General features: G+C 32.9%; 1 long non-coding RNA gene across 1 annotated transcript; it reads right to left on the minus strand.

The window, feature by feature from the left end:
* Positions 1 to 300: 300 nt before the first annotated feature.
* Positions 301 to 12,496, minus strand: LOC143059005 (uncharacterized). The gene is made up of 4 exons (XR_012973332.1): positions 12,424 to 12,496; positions 5,707 to 5,804; positions 2,842 to 2,918; positions 301 to 1,476 (listed from the first exon to the last, which is right to left on the minus strand). It is a non-coding gene; the product is annotated as an uncharacterized LOC143059005 (long non-coding RNA).
* Positions 12,497 to 23,341: the final 10,845 nt, after the last annotated feature.

The raw sequence follows: 23,341 nt of genomic DNA on the forward strand, positions 1-23,341 counted from the left end.
TTATTTAAGTCGGTTAGTAATAACCAATTAAAACAGAATCATCTTCTCTGCTGTCTTAAATTATTTTATTCCGCTTAATTTCCAATTAGCAAATAAAATTGGTTTTAAGACAGACAGCTAGATATCATAAACATACTATGTATACACAAGCCAGAGTCTGAGCTAGATTTGCTATATGATATAAAAACTAAACTGACGAAAAAAGGTCATTTATTCAAAACCATAAAATGCCGAAAATACAATTGAATAAATGACAAAGAATAACAAAGGTGGGGAGAAAAATCTGCCACAAATCCACTCTTAGGCTGAAAGAGTGTATCTGAAATCCACTCTAAGGCTGAAAGAGCGGATCCCCCACCCGAGGACTCTGGCGACGTGAATACAATTATATATGACTTGAAAAAAAAATACATTCACATACATGTACACCAAACACATATCACTTTATTATGTAAAACGTTTCCACATTTAGCAGAAATGTTAAAAGTTCATATTATCATATACTAAGATATTACTGGTAAAAATGATTAAAGGTGTAAATCTTATTCCGGCCAGTGAAAATTCAAACAAAACTAAAGTTCATTTTTACGAAGCACTGGATCCTTCCTAAATACGAAGTTTTATATCTAACTATTTCTGTAAGGGATCATGAGCAAAGGATTCTCATACTACACTTGAGATTTTTCAATCGAAAATGTATAAATATAAAAAAGAAGATGGTAAAACAAAAAACAAAATCACATATAATTTTGAACAAATTGTTTGATAAGAATCACAAGTTAACACATCAAATGCTGATGATAAAAGGAAGTGACCACAATACACTTACACGTGAACTCGTACTGACCCGCAAGATCATTGACCAATAAGAAAGATGCATTGGTCATAAGTGAAATTTCTCTGCACGTGAAAACATTTTATCTAATTTCAACAATTTATCGTTTAATTAAGTAGGACACTCTGACCCTTTGACCAGACTAGAGACATCATATATTTACAGGATTAATAGCTCACTTTTTTATTTAAGTCGGTTAGTAATAACCAATTAAAACAGAATTATCTTCTCTGCTGTCTTAAATTATTTTATTCCGCTTAATTTCCAATTAGCAAATAAAATTGGTTATTTCCCCATAGCCTTCAACTAATTTATTTAAAACACAATTATTGCCTTGTATCGTAAAATCTCAGTTTAGTATAAAAAGATTAAATATTCAATTTTCTGTTGTTGTTTTTTTTATTAAGAGTTCCACTTTTTTATTTCGTTTGTTTAAGTGTTTGGTTTTTACATCTTCTTTCATTCAATGAGCTACATGAATGGCAAATGCGAGTAGAATTTTTGTTTTACATTTTACAAATATTTTGATGTCCGTCTTTTTAATCACAACCGGTTTAACAAATGACACAACTAGCTTTCCTGCACGTTGATAATTCTGTTGGTTCCATGCCATGATCAGCTTGCCGTATAACCTCAATCAGCTGAAACATAAAAAAAAATATAAGTCGTATTTCAGCAATTTATTGATAAAGAAAGGCAAACATGTCAAAGGGATATTCAATCTTAAAAGTCAAAAACAAACTAACCATATTATGGCAAAAAAAACAACACAAAGACCGTACACAAAACATTTTAACATAGAAAAACGACAGCAATAACGCCATAAAAAACGACGGAGATCTCATTTTTGTGCTCTGAAATGATGGTTTCGTCCTGCTCAATCTCCGACTACCGTAACTAAGTTTTTTTTTTTGCCTTATTCAAATTGCAATAAGGTGCACTCGACTCCAATCTTAATTGACTAGGATTGTCAGTTTTCCTATCGAAGGTCGATGGGGTCTTTTTCCAGACACTCCGGCTTCCTCAACAAATAAAAACTGGCTTCCACGAAATAGCCCAAAAGCGGTGCTTAAAAGTGGTGTTAAAACACAGAAAATCAAATCAAATTGCAATGAATACATCAGTTGTATGGTTTATATCATCTGACATATCATCTTTATATATTATACACTAATATCTACTTGTTAATTGTTCAGCTACCGTTCAACTGTTTGTGTATAGACTGGTGGATATGTTTAAAGAGGGTTACTTGTGAAACGAAAAGCAACCTTGAATAACTGCCGCTAAGCGTCTTCTTTGCATACAAATAATGTATTTAGTCATGTTTTTCTATGTGTGGCAATTTTTTCGTCTTTTGCTTTCTAATCGGTCTATTCATATAGAAGACAGAGACCATTGGAATCCATTTATTTTCTGTGACAATCAAAATTATTTCTGATTTTTTTTATTTTTACAATCCCATCGCCTTTTATACATATATATGTCCATGGCTAACAGGTATCGTGTAACTTAGCTTGTTATTCTGGTCAATCTAGATAATTATTTGATATAGTTTTTTGGTGACAATTACATATACGTCAATGTTCAAATCGGGAATTAAATGAAAAAGACTGTATATGGCCAAATGCATAAAATCTTCATTACTCTACAGGACATTTGCATGTGGAGCAGGATCTGATTACCCGTCCGAAGCGCCTGCGACCATCCCGGTTATTGCATGTATTCGTGTTGCTCGGTTTTCGGTTTTCTCTGTTGGGAATAACAAGTTCTGTTAGTCTCACTCTGTTCATCGTTTTTCGTTATTGAATATCTATTTGTTATATTTTGACTATCTTTTACATGACGTCAGTTCATAATTCTATCGGTTAACCTATGATCACCTATATTCATTTTTTTTTATATCTAAGGCTACCAAACACTTTAATCATACGGACAAGTGGAGTCCAACGTTAAAGATTTTTTAACTACCTTGGACTAATACACATGAAAAAAGAAATCGAACTTACATCCTCTTCGATTGGCCAACCTTTCAACTTCAATTTAGAAAAAACCTCTTTATCATTGATCGTAATTTCAAATGAAGCTAAAATAAATAAAAAAAAATATATCTATCATATGTATAAATAATAAATATAGAGTATTGCATTGATACAAGTGTCACTGAGTTATCAGATTTATCCAATCGTGATAGTTAAATTATCGAATTTAAAGTCCTCGCCGAGGCTCGGACTGAAAAATTAATAATTGAACTATTGAGATTTGATAAATTCGGTAATCCACACGTTACTATCTAATGATCAGTTTCTCTAATGATCAAAAGATAAAATTTCTAAACTAAACATCCTCTTCGATTGGCCATCCTTTCAACTTCAATTTAGAAAAAACCTCTTTATCATTGATCGTAATTTCAAATGAAGCTAAAAAAAAAATAAAAAAATATATATATCATGTGTATAAATATAGAGTATTACATTGATACAAGTGAGTTATCAGATATATCCAATCGTGATAGTTAAATTATCGAATTTAAAGTCCTCGCCATAGCTCGGACTGAAAAATTTATAATTGAACTATCGAGATTTGATTAATCCGACCATCAACACGTTACTATCTAATGATCAGTTTCTCTAATTATCAAAAGATCAAATTTCTAAACTAAACATCCCCTTCGAGTGACTTGTACTTTCCAGTCAATTGTCAATTGCATTAACATCTGTTAGAACACTTTGATAATTCCGGGAGCTGAGAAAGGTTGTGACCTTTTCACTCAGCCAATCATCATCTGAGATCACATTCAGGCAACCACACGTTGATTAAATTGTTTTATACAATGGGTTCTGAAAGGGATATATTTCCATAGAATTAGAGAAATAAAAATATGTGTTATGTTTGCCAGTGAAACCCCTCTCCACTAGAGACTAAGTTAACTGACATAAAATTCGAGGTTTACAATTATAGGTCACAATACAGCCTTCAACGATGAATAAAACATATATGCTACATACATGTAGTTTTTTTTAAACAGGCCAATAAATGGCAAACGTATAAACATCCAAGCGCGGTTATTTACAAACAATGAACGAAAAACCCAATATGATATACTGCATTATATTGAAGTAATGGGTACAGATGATACATGTAGTTAATTGATTCTAAAAATCGCTACTCATCTTACGCAATATTTCTCTTTGATCTCTCTCGAAGACGATTGGTCATTTTCCCTGGCATTTATTTCAAACTTTAATTCGGATTATGATATTGCCATTTATAGAATAATAACAAATTCTTTTCCCTTAGGATTTCTATCTTTCACTTTGAAACAAATAAATTATGATATGTGGGAAAAAGTATAAAATTACATCTATCAGGAACCGCTTCAATTTTTTAAAATACACAAGTTTTGGTCTTGTTTTTGTCTTTTGTTTGAAAAAGTTTGATAAACTAATTCGAAAAGTACAAGAAAGGGATATTTATTTAAAAATGCTTCAAAAACTAGGAAGAAAATTGCACGTGTCTAGCTTGTTATGGGATGTACATGTACGCTGCCAGTTACGTCTGGTTGGAAAAGGAAGATATTCTGTTATTTATAATATTTTACCAAAATTGCAAAATTGATTGATTGATTGTTTGTTTGCTTAACGTCCACTGACAAATATTTCATGCATATTCAGGACGAGAACAAGTTCACAATAAATACAATCGGTAGGTCTTGTCACAAGAGAGGCCATTTGGGATGATGGTAGGGGAAATTTGGACTGCCACTGGAAAATGAGGGTATATTGGATAGGGACAGACATTTTGCCTTGCAACAGGCAACCTATGGACCCCTCAAAGAGTTGTTACAAGGGTTCTTAACGTGCAATTACTGGGGTACTCTCTTTACATGAGGCATCGGATGCAAAATTGCAAAACATTTAATAATTGATCTTAATTCATGTACGTCCAAGATATATTTGAAATATTTGTCAATGGACACCAAGAAATGTCATCGTCAACAAATATTGTAAAACGGTATCAGTTCTTATGTTGTACTTTTACACCAATGTCCCGGGTTAGGGAGAGGGTTGATTGCTCACAAACATGACTCATTTTTTTATATAAATAAGGCCGTTAGAATTCTCGTTTGAATTGTTTTACGTATACATTGTCACTTCGGGCTGACTATGCAGTATGGGCTTTGCTCATTGTTGAAGGCCGTACGATGACCTATAGTTGTTAATTTCTGTGTCATTTTGGTTCTTTGTTGACAGTTGTATCATTGGCAATCATACAACATCTTCTTCTTTTTTATATTAACCCCGCAATAATGTTTAAGTGCATGTCACAAGCCAGGAGTTTCCAGTTCAGTGGTTGTTGTTGGTTCGTGTCTGTTTTATTTTGTTTTCTTCGCAAGTTGTATTTTATAGTTTACGTCGTTATCATTCTAGTTTAAAAGGTTGATTATGTCTGCACCAAAGGAATATCTCGTCTCGCTAAAACAAAAAAAGGAGAACGCCTTTAAGCAATTTGTTTACATCTACAAGTATTTACCAATATTTGACAGAATAAAACCGAAAATATCAAGATACCTTTTGTATAAAATTCCAAGGTATATTGTTTTGGCCTAGGATCTTGTCTTGCACTTCTCATCTCCGGACATTGTATGATTGTAAATCTGAGGTAAAGTGAAACCTGTCTGAACCTAACCGCTTCGGGACTTGAGATTGTGTTCGGTTCTGGTAAAAGTTCGATTTTATAATCAGGTTCATAACAAATAAAACTTTATATGACTTGACTTATTTAAAAACATAGTATGGATTAGACAGGTTTCACTGTATATAATTTTCGTCATATATATTTTCCTATATTTCTATATTGTAAACTATACATACTCCTGTGACCCTTTGACCCTACGACGTCAGCGCCAGGTACCTCGGCAAGGATGCGCCTACGAAGCGCCTCATACTTGCCTCCGTAACTTCACCCGCTACTGTAAAATATATGAAATGAGATGTTTTTCATAAGTATTTCTAAAATGGATGAACAAAATTCATTGTTGTCAGTGCATGTAGGTAATAAATATGATAAGGAAATCATTACTTTTTTTAATCAGAAAAAAAATGGCAATACTTTTATATGCGTTCGCAAAATATTTCTTCCATACATTGTTTTCAGGATAAATATAAGATTAAAAATCATAAATCAGATTAAATAAGAATTAGAAAATGAACATATTTTATAGATTACACTTCAAGTTACAACTCTGCATTTTTCGTAAATATGTGGTTCATTTCAATGAACGATTGATTGACCAGTGGCAAATATTTCGTGCATGTGCAGGACGAAAGCAAATTAACAATGAATAAGTCATGTAGTATATGTGAATCGAGATGAATGGCGGAAAATTTGGACTTCCACTGGAACAAGAAGGGTGTGCTTGTAACCTACTTATTTTTGCGGATACTTTTTTTCGCGTTTAGATCTTTCAAGTTCACAACGCAACGATTTACTTTGACGATTTTCAAACTACTTGATGTGGTCAAAAAATGAAAGATCCTATTTTTACATATTCGCGGCGATTAATATACGAGTATGATTTTACTGACGAACGCCAAGAGAATAAATCGCTCGCTTAAATTAGTTGGTTTACTGTATTGGATAGAGATAGCAATTCAGCCACGCAACAGGCTACCTTAGAATCCCTCAGAGTTGTAAAACGGTTTATACAAGAGCCCTCGGATTTAACTTTTCAAGATCTTTCAATTATTTCCGCTTTACTGCCGGTCGAAATATTTCTAAAATTATTATCAATTTAAGCACTTATTGGCTATTTCGTCGGATTAAGCTGTTTTAATAAGGAGAAAAAAAAGGGGGGTTAAATTGAAGAGAACCACAGACCCTCAGCATAAAATCCTTGCCAATTTAAATTGGAATCGAAAACATCTGCCATGTGCGGATTCACAACCAGAGTGTTCACAGCCTAGTGGTATAGCTTCTAGACCACTTGGTCACCATGATGCCTGATTGCCGGGAGAAGACACAGATATGACAACATGTCTTAACCTCCCTAATGATGTTTTTGTGTCGAATAAAAATAGAAATTTGAAATAAAAAATACAGAATTACTTCCCATTTAGGTTTTATTTGTGAAAAATATTTAAAAATATGTACAACTGTTTCAAATGTTATGTCAGGAATTAGAACTTGAAAATATTTTATAGACTAAACTTAGAGTTCTGCATTTTCCATTTAAATCAGTATGTAGATATAAGAAGATGAGGTATGAGTGCCAATGAGACAACTCTATCCAAGTCACTATTTGTAAAAGTAGCCCATTTTAATGAATTATTGATTAATATTTTTTTACGTCCAGTAGCAAATAGTTCATGTATGTGTTACGGCCAGAAATCGCCTTTAAATTGTAGCCAACAAAAGACACAAATCAATAGTAAAATTTAACAATATTTAATATACAAAAGTTTACAAAAGGTATTACACAAATATTACTGTTAACTTAACTGTCAAAATATGAGTCCAATCTGTTATCTTTATCTGTATCCGGAAATCTTTCGGAATCCAATTTGAATATTACGTTCACTACTAATGTCACAATCCAGTATGATGTTGTTTGTAGAATAAAAGTGTCAATCCAAATGCTGTGAATACTAATGTCTATCAATGTCTATGTCCAAGTTTAATTATGAGAGTTTAACTTTAGTGTCTGTATATATAGTGTTGTCATGGAAAATTCTAGAACACTCTATAATGGAACATTGTGGAAAATCCTGGAAAGTTACAACGGAAGTTTCTGGAATAACGTAGAAGTTTAAATTACGCATCTTTTATAAGGATCATTCTGGAACTTTCTAAACTGCACAGTTATAAGATTATTTGGTAAACAACTATCAGGCCATACAACACAAATTAGGCCAACATAAATAAACATAATAATTACAATATCATAACATATGTTTAGAACGAAGACAAGTTTATAATGATTTAGTCCAGTGATTGAGGTTGATCGGGATAAAAATGCGAAAAATTTGGACGGCCACTGGAACAAGAGGATATATTTGGAAAGAAACAAAAATCTAGCCTTGCAATAGGCCCCAGGAGTTCTGCAGTTTCATAACGTGCAGAGAGCGATGCACTATCTATACACAAGGCATCGAATTGTCAATTCCCCATATAAAGGGGATGCGGTTGTCACTTAACTGCAGATCGAAAGATCAATTAATTGATTGTAACCCTGAGGGTGTTCTCATGTCGGGGAACATATGAATTTAAAATATAAGATATAGAATTCCTACCTATTCAGGTATTATTTGTGAAATTAAAACTTGCTGTGTCATGATTATCTGAATAATCCTTTATATGTTCACAGACCATTTTATAATAGATCATATAATATGTGTTTAATGTATTATATACTTTTAAAAATTACTTAATTATAAAAGAAGTCTAGGTCATGCAATATATATCGATATTTATGAAAGTTTCCCATTTGTTTATGCTTGTACTTAAAAACAAGCCAAATTTTAAAAATATATTAGATAGAACTATTAGAAAATGGAAACGGGTAATGTTTCAAAGAGACAACAGATGCCGCACTTATTTCCGAAACATACAAAAGAATACTCGCATTGTTACTATAATTATTGCTTAATCCAAACAGTAACACACTCTTCTTTTTTTATTTATTTAAATAATACTAGTACATAATAGTTATCAAAAGTACCAGGATTATAATTTTATACGCCAGACGCGCGTTTCGTCTACATAAGACTCTGACATTTTTATCAGTTGTACTAACGATTACCTCAAGTATAAACATCATTTGATTTTTGCAATGGGACCAACGTACATTTTCAAGACCCAGATATAGATTCAATTCCCGGGATTATGCATTGTTTTTTTTTAAATTTATTTATCTGTTTGAGGAGAGGGAATTGTTATTTATCAAAAGTTCGTCCAGAAAAATAAAAACATATTTGCGTTTGACGTTGGGCATTTCGTATTTAAGATTCAAAGGAAACAGTAGTTATTAATGGAGGAGGCTGTATGTATTAAAATTTATCACCTTTGTAGTTATTGCAAAGTAAAACGCTTGAATAATTAGATCATATCATTGACTAATAATGAGCAGAATAATATAAAAGATGTGATATGAGTGCCAATAAGAAAACTCTCCATCTAAGTAACTATTCGTAAAAGTAAACCATCATAGGCCAAAGTACGGTCTTCAACACAGAGCATTGGCTCACACTAAACAACAAACTATAAAGGTCCCCAAAAACGATATCCATGTTTCTACTAGTATATATATTACAAAGAAAAATGAGTAAATTGAGGTTATACCTAAGAAAAAAATCAACCCTGCTAATATAGCTATAACCGAATATAAATATACTTCCAAAGTAAGCTCTCGTTTGAGAAATGTGTAAAGTAGGTTAGATTCAAACAAGCTACCCTTTGGCAATAAATGTATAGAATGAAGATGCTTTATTAATAAAATTATGTTCTCTCTATTCAAGTTGCTACCCAGTCATCTTAAAAATACTTCATTATATTGAAATGAAAATTCAATGACTTTCTATCAAAGAATCGTGATCATATTCTGAGATAAAAAAAAAAGTTTCCTTATTAATAATTCATTTTAAAGCAGAAAGATCATTTTGTCTATTTGACTTGGAGGTTTCACAATTGTATGACATTATTTTTTGATCTTTCAATTTAAATATGACTATATACAAAACTATATCTATGTTCTTGTTAAATTATTACTTTTCTGATGCACAAATCAGTCTTAATTTATGTATAATTGCACTTCAAGTATTCAATTATTCCTATGCATATTTATTATAATGATTTGGCCTTGTATGTATGTTTCTTTTTTATCTACTAGTAAATCACATCCGAATGAATGACAGACGGACATATATACAAAACTTAATGAATAATTGAAATCAAGATTTTTGCGTTATAACGCAAATGTTTGCGTTATAACGCAAAGGTTTGCGTTATATCGCAAAGGTTTGCGTTATAACGTAAATGTTTGCGTTATTTTCGTTATAACGCAAATGTTTGCGTTTTAACGCAAAGGTTTGCGTTATATCGCAAAAGTATGCATTATAACGCAAATGTTTGCGTTATAACGCAAACATAGGAAGAAAAATTTAAAAAAAAAATGTGTGGCGCTAATACGCTTCCGTACAATTCGACCTTGTCGCGGCTAGTAATTTTTTCTTTAATAAAATTATTGATCATTTTGATTGATTTATATTTGATAGTAATATTTGCATTTTATTTTGATAGAAATTTCGCTTAAAATTTTTCTTGCGAGTATTGAAGTTGTATAATTGGTAATCTTTCTGTCGGAAATAAAGATTCAACAGTAGTTTTCAAAGTAATTTAATATCTACAGTTACATTGTAACCGCCAAATTTACAATTTTACTCTTCAATAGACTGATTATTTTCATATTACCGACTTTTGACATCGGATTGTATAACTTTTCGACAGGTTACAATCTCTGTGGTAGGACATCCTGGTACTCGGTCAAGTAAGAGCTACCTAAAGAAGTAAAATCAAATACATAATCGGTTCATATTTTCATTTTTTTTTAAATTTTTAGGGGGAGTGGTTTACTATTCACTAAATTTGGGCCAATTGAAAGCTTGCTTTTATATTTTTACGTTGCTTTCACTTGAAGGAGTACCAGAATTTCCAACCGGCAAAGTCGATGACCTTTTTAAAAGATATCAACTGCGGAGTCAGAAGTCAGTATTATAACAAATAGTCTATAATTGTCAAGACTGGATGGACGTCAAGTTGGTTACCTATTCCCTATTCCCTATTCGTTACCTATTCCCTATTCCCTATTCGTTACCTATTCCCTATTCCCTATTCGTTACCTATTCCCTATTCCCTATTCGTTTCCTATTCGTTACCTATTCCCTATTCCCTATTCGTTACCTATTCGTTACCTATTCCCTATTCCCTATTCGTTACCTATTCGTTACTCATTCCCTATTCCTTATTCGTTACTTTTTCGATTTTTAATATCCTTCCCCCTTTTTAATTAAGTCTCCCAAACAAAGTTTGGAGACTTATTGTTTTTGCTCAGTTCCGATTATTTTTATTATTCTTCTTCTTCCTTTTCTTCCTCTTCTTCTTCCGCCACTTTAAAAATGAACTTGTCCGCAGCATTTCTCCAAAACTACTTGTCAGATTTACTTATGGTTTCATAAAATGTTAGACTAATATGTCTTGGTGAGCCATCAATCGTTCATTTGAGGTCTATTTTCGGGTATTTTGGGGGGCAGAAAGAAGGGAGGGGTCTACTATAGAACCCTATGGGATTTTATTTTCTAAAATTTTCAAATGAATATAACTTGAAAACTGTAAGTGATAGATACATGCAGTCTTCAGAAATGATTAAAAGACAATAAAACAAATCACATGAAATATAGGGTAGTCCCTGGGGGGGGGGGGGTCATCCCTACCCCCTTCAATTCGAGAATATGCTTTTAACTTGTAAACGGTCCAGATCCCCACCCTAAACAATATATATTCTTGAAGGGGACAATAAAACTAATCAAATGAAATTAAATAAAAGTTCCTGGGGGTCACCCCCACCCCGTTCAATTTGAGAATGTACTATTATCTTGTAAACGGTCCAGATCCCCACCCCTAAACCATATATATTCTTGAATAGGACGATAAAACAAATCAAATGACATTAAATGGAAGTCCCCGGGGGTCATCCCCCACCCTGTTCAATTTTAGAATGTGCTATTATCTTGTAAACGGTCCAGATCCCCACCCCTAAACCATATATTTTCTTGTAGGGGACAATAAAACTAATCAAATGAAATTAACTGGAAGTTCCTGGGGGTCACCCCCACCCCGTTCAATTTGAGAATGTACTATTATCTTGTAAATGGTCAAGATCCCCACCCCTAAACCATATATTTTCTTGTAGGGGACAATAAAACAAATGAAATGAAATAAAAGGAAAGTCCCTAGGGGGTCACCCCACCCCCTCTTGTTTGAAAACTTATAAACGGTCAACATCTTTATCAGATATTAATACTGTCACTTTTGATGTGAATTAACTATAAGCAAATTCAAAGGGAGAATTGGTATATGAAAACAGCGTTAGTGTTTGCGTGTTCATTATAATGTCCCCATTTCTCTATATCATAATTCAGAAACGAATAACGTCTTTCTTGAAAATGTCCGTATACTACAAATGAAGGGCGAAAGATACCATACAGAGGAATATTCAAAATTATAGATAGAAAATAAACAGACAACGCCGTGGATGAAAAAGAAAATAAACAGACAACGCCGTGGCTAAAAAAGGGAAAAAAAACACAGACAATCCAGTATCTGGATTAAATATGAAAACACCTCAAAATGGCTTTGCATGTAGTTTTCAAATAATCATAACATATACACTTTTTATGTTTTATTTTCGAAATCGTAGATTGACATCTACTATAATTAGCCTTGGTTACCGACGTAAACAAACGATTTCTATTGTCATCGTTATCATAAGAAGTTTCACTTTTCCATTTTGAATATAATTGTTAGATTAAACTTACCTATCAAGTTTGTTTAAAACATAAAACTGTGTCTTTTGTTTTTTATCAACCGATGCACTTTTAAATTACTTTCGTTTTCAGTGGAAATTCCCATTCAATTAAAGGGAGATTATTTAAATGTTCCAAAGGTGATTCGACTGAATCGGCACGTAAATTTAAATCGAATATGTGTTTATGTTGATACAAAGAAAGACATATTTTAAGACTGCGTAGCTAATCAATTTGTGATTACAATAATAAATGGGTCATAACAAATGTATTGTCGCTTATATAGTTGCCTTTATGGTTACACATTATACCGTACCTCGTTTAGCAGGGTTTTTTTTTTGCGTGTTTAGTGCTGTGTATATGGCGTACGTCTACCCGAAACATGTGACCAGAAAAGAGAACTATGTAATGTATTTCAATAGGATTAAATTGATTCAAGGCTTTGTATATATTACCTTACTAATCTTAAATAAACAATGATCCTATAGGAATGGGTCGGGGATACATTAGGCGGGTTAACAGCGGCGTATAGTGCGTACATCTACCCAAAAGATATAAATAGAAAAGGGAACTAAGTAATTAACAAATCAATCTACGTTCATCTTCGAAAAAATTAGTAGCTTATATCAGGACAATAAATTCCTGGATTACTGTGCGTTGATACCTGTGCCAGGAAAACCAAGTTCAGTCATGTTCACTTCGCCTGAAATTATACCAGTACTGATTAGATACATTTTTTCAAAAATATATATGATGTTGATTTCAACAACTCAAATCAAAAGGATGCTTAAAAGTATGGACATAAACTGACCAAATCATAATTGACAGCAATCACGCTGTCTGAACAGTGCTAAATGGCGATTACTCTTTAAATCAGTTATGCGTTTGTAAAAGTCAAGTTTCGTCAATATATTTTAAGCATCTCCCTGAAACAGATGGTTGTTTGCTATGTCCGATCAAGCTATCCGGTTCGTGAAATTTGCAATTTTCAGTTGTTACACCTTTTTTTTGCAATTCAGGAACGGTGTAATTTTGTATGGAATTATTGGTTGTTTTTAGCTCACTTGACCTAACAGGAAAAGTATTTTTTCATCACTCGGCACTGGTCGACTCTCGTTAATTATCTTCAATACATTTTTTACATAAATTTTCACATCTAAAATTACAAGGCTGCATTTAACAAACCTTATTTAAAATCATATGTCTTTTTTTTAATTATAATTTGGTTATCTAGTTTTACAAAGCTACTGTGACCCCGCTTGTCAACCAAGGTGGCCGTCATGGCCAAGGAATACACAAAGGGGGGCATGCAAGTGCATGATGTCAATTATTTAAACACAGCCGTAGACATGGACAATTTGAAAGGGCAAGACGATTATCTTCAAAATGTTGAAAAATGGGAAGTCAAGCAGATGTACAAATAAATCGACTTGGCCGATATCCTTATAAAACTTATTGACCTTTAATTAAGGTTTTTTTTCATTTCATTGCGTTTTTACACGCCCGTCACAATTTTGACAGAACGTATTAATGTATACATCCGTTTGTCCGTCCGTCTGTTCTTCCTTCCATCCGTCCGTTCCTCCATCTATCAGTCATTCTGTCCATCCGCCCGTCTATCTATCTGTCTATCCTTCTGTCCAGCGTAAACATGTTGCATCGTAACTTGAGAACAGCTTATCAGCTTTTCTTGGGAAACTTAATTCTTGAAATGGTCAAACGATCTGTAAACCTTTTAGTGAAAATCAAATTAAATCCTTTTGAGTTACATGACTTTGTAAGTAAACAGTAGTGTGCTTTTTTAACATGTCGCACCATATCTCTAAACGATGTATAAAAATTGCATCAAACTTTACACACTTCTTAGTAATATTAATTTTAACTCCTGCATACTTTTTGGTCATGTTTTAAATTTTGTTTATTACGCGTTATTCATCATTTTTTTGTTAAAAAAAAAAAGGAGGGCTCACATTTTGCGATGTATCTTAAAACCTATATAAAAAGATATCATAATGTTAATGTTAAAAAAATGATTAGATATCAGTGTTTGCTATTGAGTATTTATATTCCATTTAAAATTAGTTTGGAGATCAGTGAAATAACGGATATGCCTTTCATTAGGAAAATGTGTATTACTATAATTAACTGTGTAAATAAATTAAACAACGCCAAGTTTACTTTATAATACATATAAATTTAAATCCTTTCGAAAGACAATGTTTAGATCTGTGTTAACGTTGCTTCTCATACATTGTTGGTTTAAAAAAAAAAGAAAAAACCGGATGATATATATAGACGAAACCGGGTGATTGTGTAGAAACAACAAAGACGAAACCGGTGTATTTTAATTTGACATGACCCATTTCTTTCGTTCCATACACAGAAATACAAGTATTGAGATGCTTATAATGACTAGTTTTGTAATCTCCATGTCAGTATCTATCTTCCCGTACCTTTCCGTACAATGTGAATAATTTAGCGAGAAATTAAACAATTTCGAGGCAAGGTTCACTCAATTCGTCATTTTGACATGCATTTTTACATATTTCTCCGTTAATATAGAACGGTTGTAGAAAATATTGCATGTCACAATAGAAAATATTTGTATATGTATATATATTCTTCGATATCATGAAAAAATAAGAAAATAAGGAGAAACATATATTTCTTCTGTCTATTAATGTTCCGTCATTGTGCCGGATGTTAGATACCATCGAGTCCGATCAAATTTTGCCGTTGTGGTTTAGACACAGTGATTTTACCTGATGTAAGTCAATCAAGGAGAACATGGTATACGCACTGAAATCGGTAACAAATGTTTTATTCAACGCTTAAGTTTTATAACTTATGATAAATGAGTTTAGTAAAATGAAGACCGGGACACATTTTATTAAACGTGTAGCATCTGTTTGACGGAAATGCACTTTATCTTTTTGATTTTGGTTTTGTATACTAGTATTGTCGAATAACAATGAATGTTGTTGGTTGCTTTCTTCATATCTCATTTGATTTGTGTCATATATGACTAGCTTAAGATAGTTTTCTCTTTTGAAATGTTTCATAATATTGCTTGCTTGCTTTACGGTTTAAGTTTTGTTCATTGTTGAAGGTCGTACAATGATCTTTCATTGTTAAAATCCCTGTCCTACAGCCTTTTGAGCAGGATATGCTTAGCCTTCCAATGCACTTTAGCTTCATCGCCCCCGGTTTTCAGTGGGGTTTGTGTTGCTAAATCCTACGCCCTTAAAAAAATGACGGGACGTATTATGGCTTAAAATGTCGGCATCCGTCTGTCTGACCGTCCATCTGTCCGTCTGTCCGGCGTAAACATGTCGCAATGTAATTTGAGAACGACTTAACCAAATATTATGAAACTTAATATTATTGTTTCTTATTACAAATGTATATGATAGTCAAATGATCTGTATACATTTTGGTGAAAATTAGATTACACTTTTTGAGGTACGGGACATTGTAACTAAAACCAAAAATTTTATATTTGAGTTATTGAGTATTTTGTAAAAAAAAAAAGGGGGGAGAGGTATTTTCTATATGTCGCGACGTATCTCAAAAACAATTAATGATTATTGCTCGAAATTTTACACACTTCTTAGTTATATTAATCGCAAGATCTGTTTACATTCTTTTTTATTTAGATTTGAATTTTGGAAATATTTGAGTTTTTTTTAAAGGAGGTAGTTCACATGTCGCGCCGTATCTCAAAAACAATTTATGATTATTGCTTAAAACTTTGCACACTTCTTAGTTATATTAATCTTAAGATCTGTATACTTTTTGGTGATGATTCTAAATTTTATGTAATAGTTATTGTGTTTTTTTGTTCAAAAATGTGTTGTTTTAAAATGTTGCGCTGTATCTCAGAAACTCTTTATGATTATTGAATAAAACGACGCACGTATCATGCGTCCATGGTGCAGCTGTTGATTATGTTGTGTTTTGTATAAAGTAACTGGTGTTTCTCTTTTGGTCAATTTAAAATTTTTGCCATGGTATTGTCAATTTGTTTTCGACTTATTTGTTTGAATATTCCTTTGGTATCGTTCGCCTCTTTTCAAAAGACGGTCATATCATTGGAATGTATACCAAATTTCGTTCTTTTATGTAGTGGACCAATTTTTAAAGTTAATTATATAATCAGAATAAGATGACATTTGAGACCTCATTGAATCACAGTAATATTATTCAAACGTGGCTATTTTCCGTGACAAGAACGTCTTTGCATCAGAGCGATCAAATCAGAAACTATTCTTTAATTCTCATTTTTTTTTATTTCGAATTGTTACTTTTCGAATTATCATTACTTCATTGAGTTTAATATAGTAGCCAGCTAAAAGAATGATGGACAACCATTCTCGTAACTACGAATATATCCATCACCAGTATATTAAGAATAGACGCGCACAAAGACCGAATCATGTTTGGCATGTTTGGTAACCTTGGCCACAACGATCCCACTTACAGAGCAATCACCACCATTCCTATGTATGCGCACGTCCATCGCTGTCAGTTTTATCTGTTGGTAAAAGGAGACGTTTTAAAAAATGAGAGACGTATAGATAATACAAGAATATGATTCCTTTACCTCGAACAGTAACATTTGATTTTGCGGTTGACTTAGTCCGCGATTACTCTTACGTACAATATCAGAGCTCGTCCCATATCAAATTGGATATTTGCCCATCCAAAATAAATGCTTTACGTCGTCGCTTCTGGTGCCGACTAACGGCTTTGGAATTACATAAAATCAGGTATCAATTTGTTCCTTTTTTATCTGTCTTTTCATATGTGTAAGTTCCATTTACCTGTCAGCCTTTATTTTCTTATATACTGACAGTTTTCACTGTTTCCCATCGATTCAGACATTTTTACTTTTATTTTTAAATTGGACGTCAAATTACGAAAAACTTCGCGGTCTCGAGACTCAATTATGCAAATATTTATACTTTTTTCACCTCTTTTATATGAGATCGAAATCTAACATTTAGTAGCCAACTACGACATTTCACCTCCTTTACATGAGATCGGTATTCAGCATTTAGTACCAACCACAATAGCAATCGAAAGCTCTCTGACATTTAGATTACTTGCATCGTAAATAAACGAGGTGTTAGATTATGTGTTCATATTGACCATTGTGGTTTTTTCTCGTGATCACATGACAATCTTTCAAAATGAAAGTTTAAATGCCAGAATCGATCGGTCACTGTGAAAACTATCTTCGTGTGAGAAAATAAAGGGAAGCAGGTAGATGAAAAACATATATGAAAAGATACATGAAAAATTAACAAATTGATACCCGATTTATATAATTCAAATGCCGTTTGTTGTCACCAGAAGCGACGACGCAGCGCATCTATTTTGGATGGTTAAATATCCACTATTTGATATGGAACGAGCTCTGATGTCCCACGGTCCCAGCTTGTCTGGCAAAACAGTGGTTGGACGTCAGAGTAATCTCCGACCAAGGCTTACTTAGAAATAGGTCAGAAAGGAATTGCTAAAAAAACTGTTGACAAGTTTCTATCTGCATCCAAACTTAACCAAATACTAATTAAACAGTATTATTCTGTGCCTTTAAGTGATTTCGAAAACTTTCATTTGTTTAATTTTTTCTAGGGGACTAATGATAAAGATCAGTTAAAAGAATCTCCAGAATGCACGAGTTATGCCGCTTTGTGCAACGAACATCAAATCTTAAACTAAAACGGATAACTTTTGAAAATCACCCAAATTAGAAAAATTAAATTGCCAATATACATGAAGTTTGTTTTAAAATTTTATCTGAACATTGATTTGTACTGGTAATCTTTACAAACGTACTAAATTTAAGTTTATAATCGACAATTATATCAAGATATCGAAATGACGGTATCAAAACCTCATCTTTCCGAGAGTTGAAATGCATTCGATTTAGGATTAACGATGTATTTGGCCGATCCATCTACAATTCAACTTTTATAATCCGTATTTTTCTGCTTATCCACATTTTGATGTCGAAAAATATTACTTTTTTTCACACCATACTCCTTTGGATCGGAACGTTTCCTAACAAAATTATTTTCAATCATTCTTTTCAAAAGACGTTCCAGTTTCCGACAGTATTCTATGGCAAGTTTCTTATCGGTCATTAAATCTTGAATATGGGTTTTGGATAGTGACTGTTGTTTCGAGATTGTATAGCCGGGCATTAAGTTCCTGACATTATCCAATTTATGATCGGTTTCAAGCAATTCCAACATTTCTATATAAATTATTTTTAAATCAATTCTATAGTTTTCCAGTTTTCCGTAAACATGGCTTATTGTAAAACAAAGACAAACAAAACTTAGACATACTGCGCGAATCATTTTCTATAGAAAAGGTACGGTATAAAATCTAACTGTATTTATCTCGTTCAGAATGTTTTGATAAGAATTAACCGTGTACCTTGTAAATGAACTATTCAAATCTTTAGTTTTCAGATCAATTGAAAAAAATGTTTCTCAATCTGTAATTTCCCATGTAGTGTGTAGTGCTTTATTGACAATTATCCGTCTCCTCGTCATTTATTGTTTGTCCATGTAGAAGTCTGTCTTTAACATAAAGTATTTCATTCGCACTATTGTATCCCCATTTTTCATTATTTCTGCTCTTCTGGTATCAAAAAGAAAATTTCACAGAGAAGAAAGTTGAACGTGACCAAATGGGAAATGAAATACTAACAAGTCAAAGACAAACGGACAACGCCAATTCAAAATACGAACTGTGACAAAAGACAAACAACGTTCTACTTAAACACGTTTACGTTAGGTAAAACAAATTCAAATTAAGCAATAACAGAACTGAATATTAAAAAAGACACAATGTTAAACATAGTATCGAACTTTTCAATTATTAAACAGACGCAGTTCTCGATAATACAGAACTATAAATAAAACAAACGCAGTTTTTATTTATATAACAGAACTATAAACTAAACAGACGCAGTGCTCAACATTACAGAACTATAAATTAAACAGACGCAGTGCTCCACATTACAGAACTATAGATTAAACAGACGCAGTGCACAAGATTACAGAACTATAAATTAATCAGACGCAGTGCCCAACGTTACAAAACTATAAATTTAACAGACACAGTGCTCAAAATTACAGAACAATAAATTAAACAGACGCAGTGCTCAACATTACAGTACTATAAATTAATCAGACGCTGTGCTCAACGTTTCAGAACTATAACTCAAACAGATGCAGTGCTCAAAATTACAGAACCATAAATTCAACAGACGCAGTGCTCAACATTACAGAACTATGCATTAAACAGACGCAGTGCTCAACATTACAGAACTATGCATTAAACAGACGCAGTGCTCAACATTACAGAACTATGCATTAAACAGACGCAGTGCTCAACATTACAGAACTAAATATTAAACAAACACAGTGCTCAACATTACAGAACTATGAATTAAACAGACGCGATGCTCAACTTAAGAGAACTATAGATTTAACAGACGCAGTGTTCAACATTACAGAACTATAAATTAAACAAACGCAGTGCTCACCATTACAGAACTATATATTAAACAAACGCAATGATCAACATTACATAACTTTATATTAAACAGACGCACTGCTCAGCATTACAGAACTATAAATTAAACAGACACAGAAGAAAATAATAGTGCGGATGGGGCATCCGTGTACTGGGGACACATTCTTGTTTCTAACTGTTGAAGGCCATTCGGTAACCTATACATTACTTTCCGCTAAATAGACGAAAGAATAAATAAAAACATTGGTTTTTAAAAGTCAGCCTTTTGTCTTTATTTTTAACAACTGGTGCTATTTTTCTTTGTCTAGATTCAATGAGGAAACATTCAGGTTTTTTTTAAATATTTGATCTAATTATAGAAGTCTCAAATTACTGACTCACAATTTTTGTCTATCATGAACTGAAATAGAATTTGCGAGTGAAATATGCATACCCATCCTTTATCATGTTTATAGTGCCATTCTCTTGTTCAGTTTGCAAGTTTAAAAAGTTACTTCCGACTTGTACAAAAAACCTATCAATATATATTTTAGATTTTTGAATGTGTCATTATTTATTAAAAAGTCTCATATTCGCTACACTACATATTTAAATAAGTATTGGATCACTTTCGGTATGGTTCAACAGCTAAATCGGAAAAAGTTTCAAGCAAAAGCAAAATTAGAAAACTAGGTTATATAAATCAATTTGTCATTAAGATATAAAACTTGTTGTTTATCTTTCGGCTAATCACAAATTCTTACAGTAATTTTAGTGTTCATTAGCTAGTGTTCATTAGGTTTTATAGATATTGATAGATCTACCATAGTCGTTTAAGACTAACAGTTCTTTTTTTTCATTGTTGCAAGATAAACCAGTCGGTCCATTGATGCCGTCGTCTGCTGTCAATACAATGTCATGTTTCTGTCCACCATTAGATATTTTATGTATGTTGTCTGATAAATATCCTGCTACATACAAATCCCCACGTTCATCTACGGCTACACCATTAGCACCTTTCAGGTCAGGACTGTTGTATATCTCACGTTCTTTTCCATCCGAAGAAACTACGAATATTTTATAACTATCTGCGTCAGTACAATACACATCACCATCCTGATTGGCACATATATCCCAAGGAGCAAATGTTGTGTGTATTACTTTAAGAACTTCACCATTAATATCCACTTTTGTTAGAGTGTGCGATTTATTGTGTACCCAGATCTTATCCTTAACACTGGTGATTCCTCTACAGGATCCTTCAACATTGATTCCTCTACCAGGCGTCAATGATGTCAGGTCGATAATCTGGATACCTGCACCACCAACAGATACTACAGCAAGGTTTTTGTCAAATAACGTAACATTTTGTGGTTTATAATCTAAATCAATCACGTTGGGGTTCAACTCAATCAAGGTTAAATTTGATCCATCAAGCTTACAAACAAAAAGTTGTTTGCCCATGTATTGCTTAAGGAGTAACTTGTCATCAGAAATAAAGCATCCTCCATTTACACGTACTCCATTACCTAATTTCGTGGTCGGGAATGAATGTGAGATTGATAGCTTTCTTTCGTCTTTCACTAAAAATTGACCTTGTTGATCGATATCTAGTACAGGCATTTGGACTTTGACATTTTCTACCCTTATTACACCCAAGTCTGGAACTAGTTCCTCAATTTTCGACAAAGATTCTGACGGATTATATTTAAGTATCGAAACAGTAGCTTTTTGGAATTCTCTGATTTCCATTTCTTTCTCGTAAATTTTTGCATCTAGAAATTTTACCACCTGGAATAGATGAATTTCGGATGTTTGTTGCTTCAGTGAATGTAGATCACTTTTCCATGTAGACAGCGAGTCTGCGCTGGACTGTATGCTATTTTTATTTCGGGACACACTCTCAGTACAATGTTTATACTTAGAATCAATTTCTTTATGCATCTCTGCTTCTAACGTATCTAAATGAGCAATGACTTTCTGCTTGATTTCAGACACCCTTGTCTTTATTTTGGTACGACTTTCTTGCAAATCTACAAGTGTTTTGTCACTTTGACTACATCTGTTCTCTGTAACTTTACATAGGTTTGAAATTCTTTTCTCTAGATCAGAAATAGCGGTACCATCTTTCACGCCCCTCGCAGCTTTTTCAATTGAAAAGATAGACTTGCAATTCTGGTGTGATACAGTAACACATGCATCGCAGATTACTTTGTCATGTTGACAGCAGTACAGTGCAATCTTTTGATCTCGATGATTGTCGCAGTTCTTTGGCAATGTAAGAAGCGACGAACTCAGTTGTTGTATCTCTTGCGTTAGTATTACCTTGTGAGGCGGGGACATCTGTGCGTGAACTCTAGAACACGCCTTGCATACAAGTTCACAGCAGTCACTGCACCAAGATACAGCTGTAATGTCTTTATCACCGCGCAGACAACCAGTACAGAATTTACTGTTCGCCATTCTGTAAGAATAGAAAAACATAGCGTCTGCAGTAAAGATATTCACTAAAGTAAGAATATCTTTACTAATTTTGTAAAGAAGAAAGTACGGAATTATAAGCAAACTACTGTCATATTACAGTCGGGGCACTTAGCGAACTCCATAATATTATGGAATTCCGTAATTTTTGTGGAAAATTAAAGTTGTCTCCCTTTGACTAACAGGCTAAATTTAAGATGGGAGATAACTATATTTTGAAACTGATTCTCTAAAAAAAAACAAGGGAGACAAATGAAATCTATTTATTGTTTTCTTAACTACAATGGAAAAACATTTACAAAATGGAAACACAAAATTATATCCATTTTATGTATTGTGGGTCGTTGTCTTTTCATTGTTTTATATATATGTAAACTGTATATTATGTATAATGTTTTAAGCCATTGGCTCATACTGAGGGCTCATATGGGCGTAAAGTGCTTTTCAATAAAGAATTTAAGGACTTATAAACGTAAAACCCTCAACATTATAACAATGGACTAGATAATATGAATTATATACCATATAAATCATAATTAAAAGCTTATTTAATACATGACATACATGTTCTTATTTTATTATGTAAACTGACAATTATCTAATCCAGTAATAAAGTGATATCTATAGAAAAATTATTACTCAAACAACAGTATTAAGGGACCGTAAAAAACACATTTTTAAAATAATCAACAAAGGGGTGATGTTTGAACTAACTGATGATCACTGATGACTTTAATAATTTTCTGAGGATCGACATAAGGTGCATTGAATTTGTCTGATCTAAAAGTAGTATCTTGACAACTGTGCCTGGGATGAGGCTAATTCTCAACTTTATTTGTAACTAACAGTCCTGCTGATGAAAATATATGCTCTGACGGTATAAATGGAGAGGGAATGACTTAGATTAGCTTAAAGT

The sequence above is a fragment of the Mytilus galloprovincialis genome, chromosome 14 (assembly GCF_965363235.1).
Source record: "Mytilus galloprovincialis chromosome 14, xbMytGall1.hap1.1, whole genome shotgun sequence".
Lineage (NCBI taxonomy): Eukaryota > Metazoa > Mollusca > Bivalvia > Mytilida > Mytilidae > Mytilus > Mytilus galloprovincialis.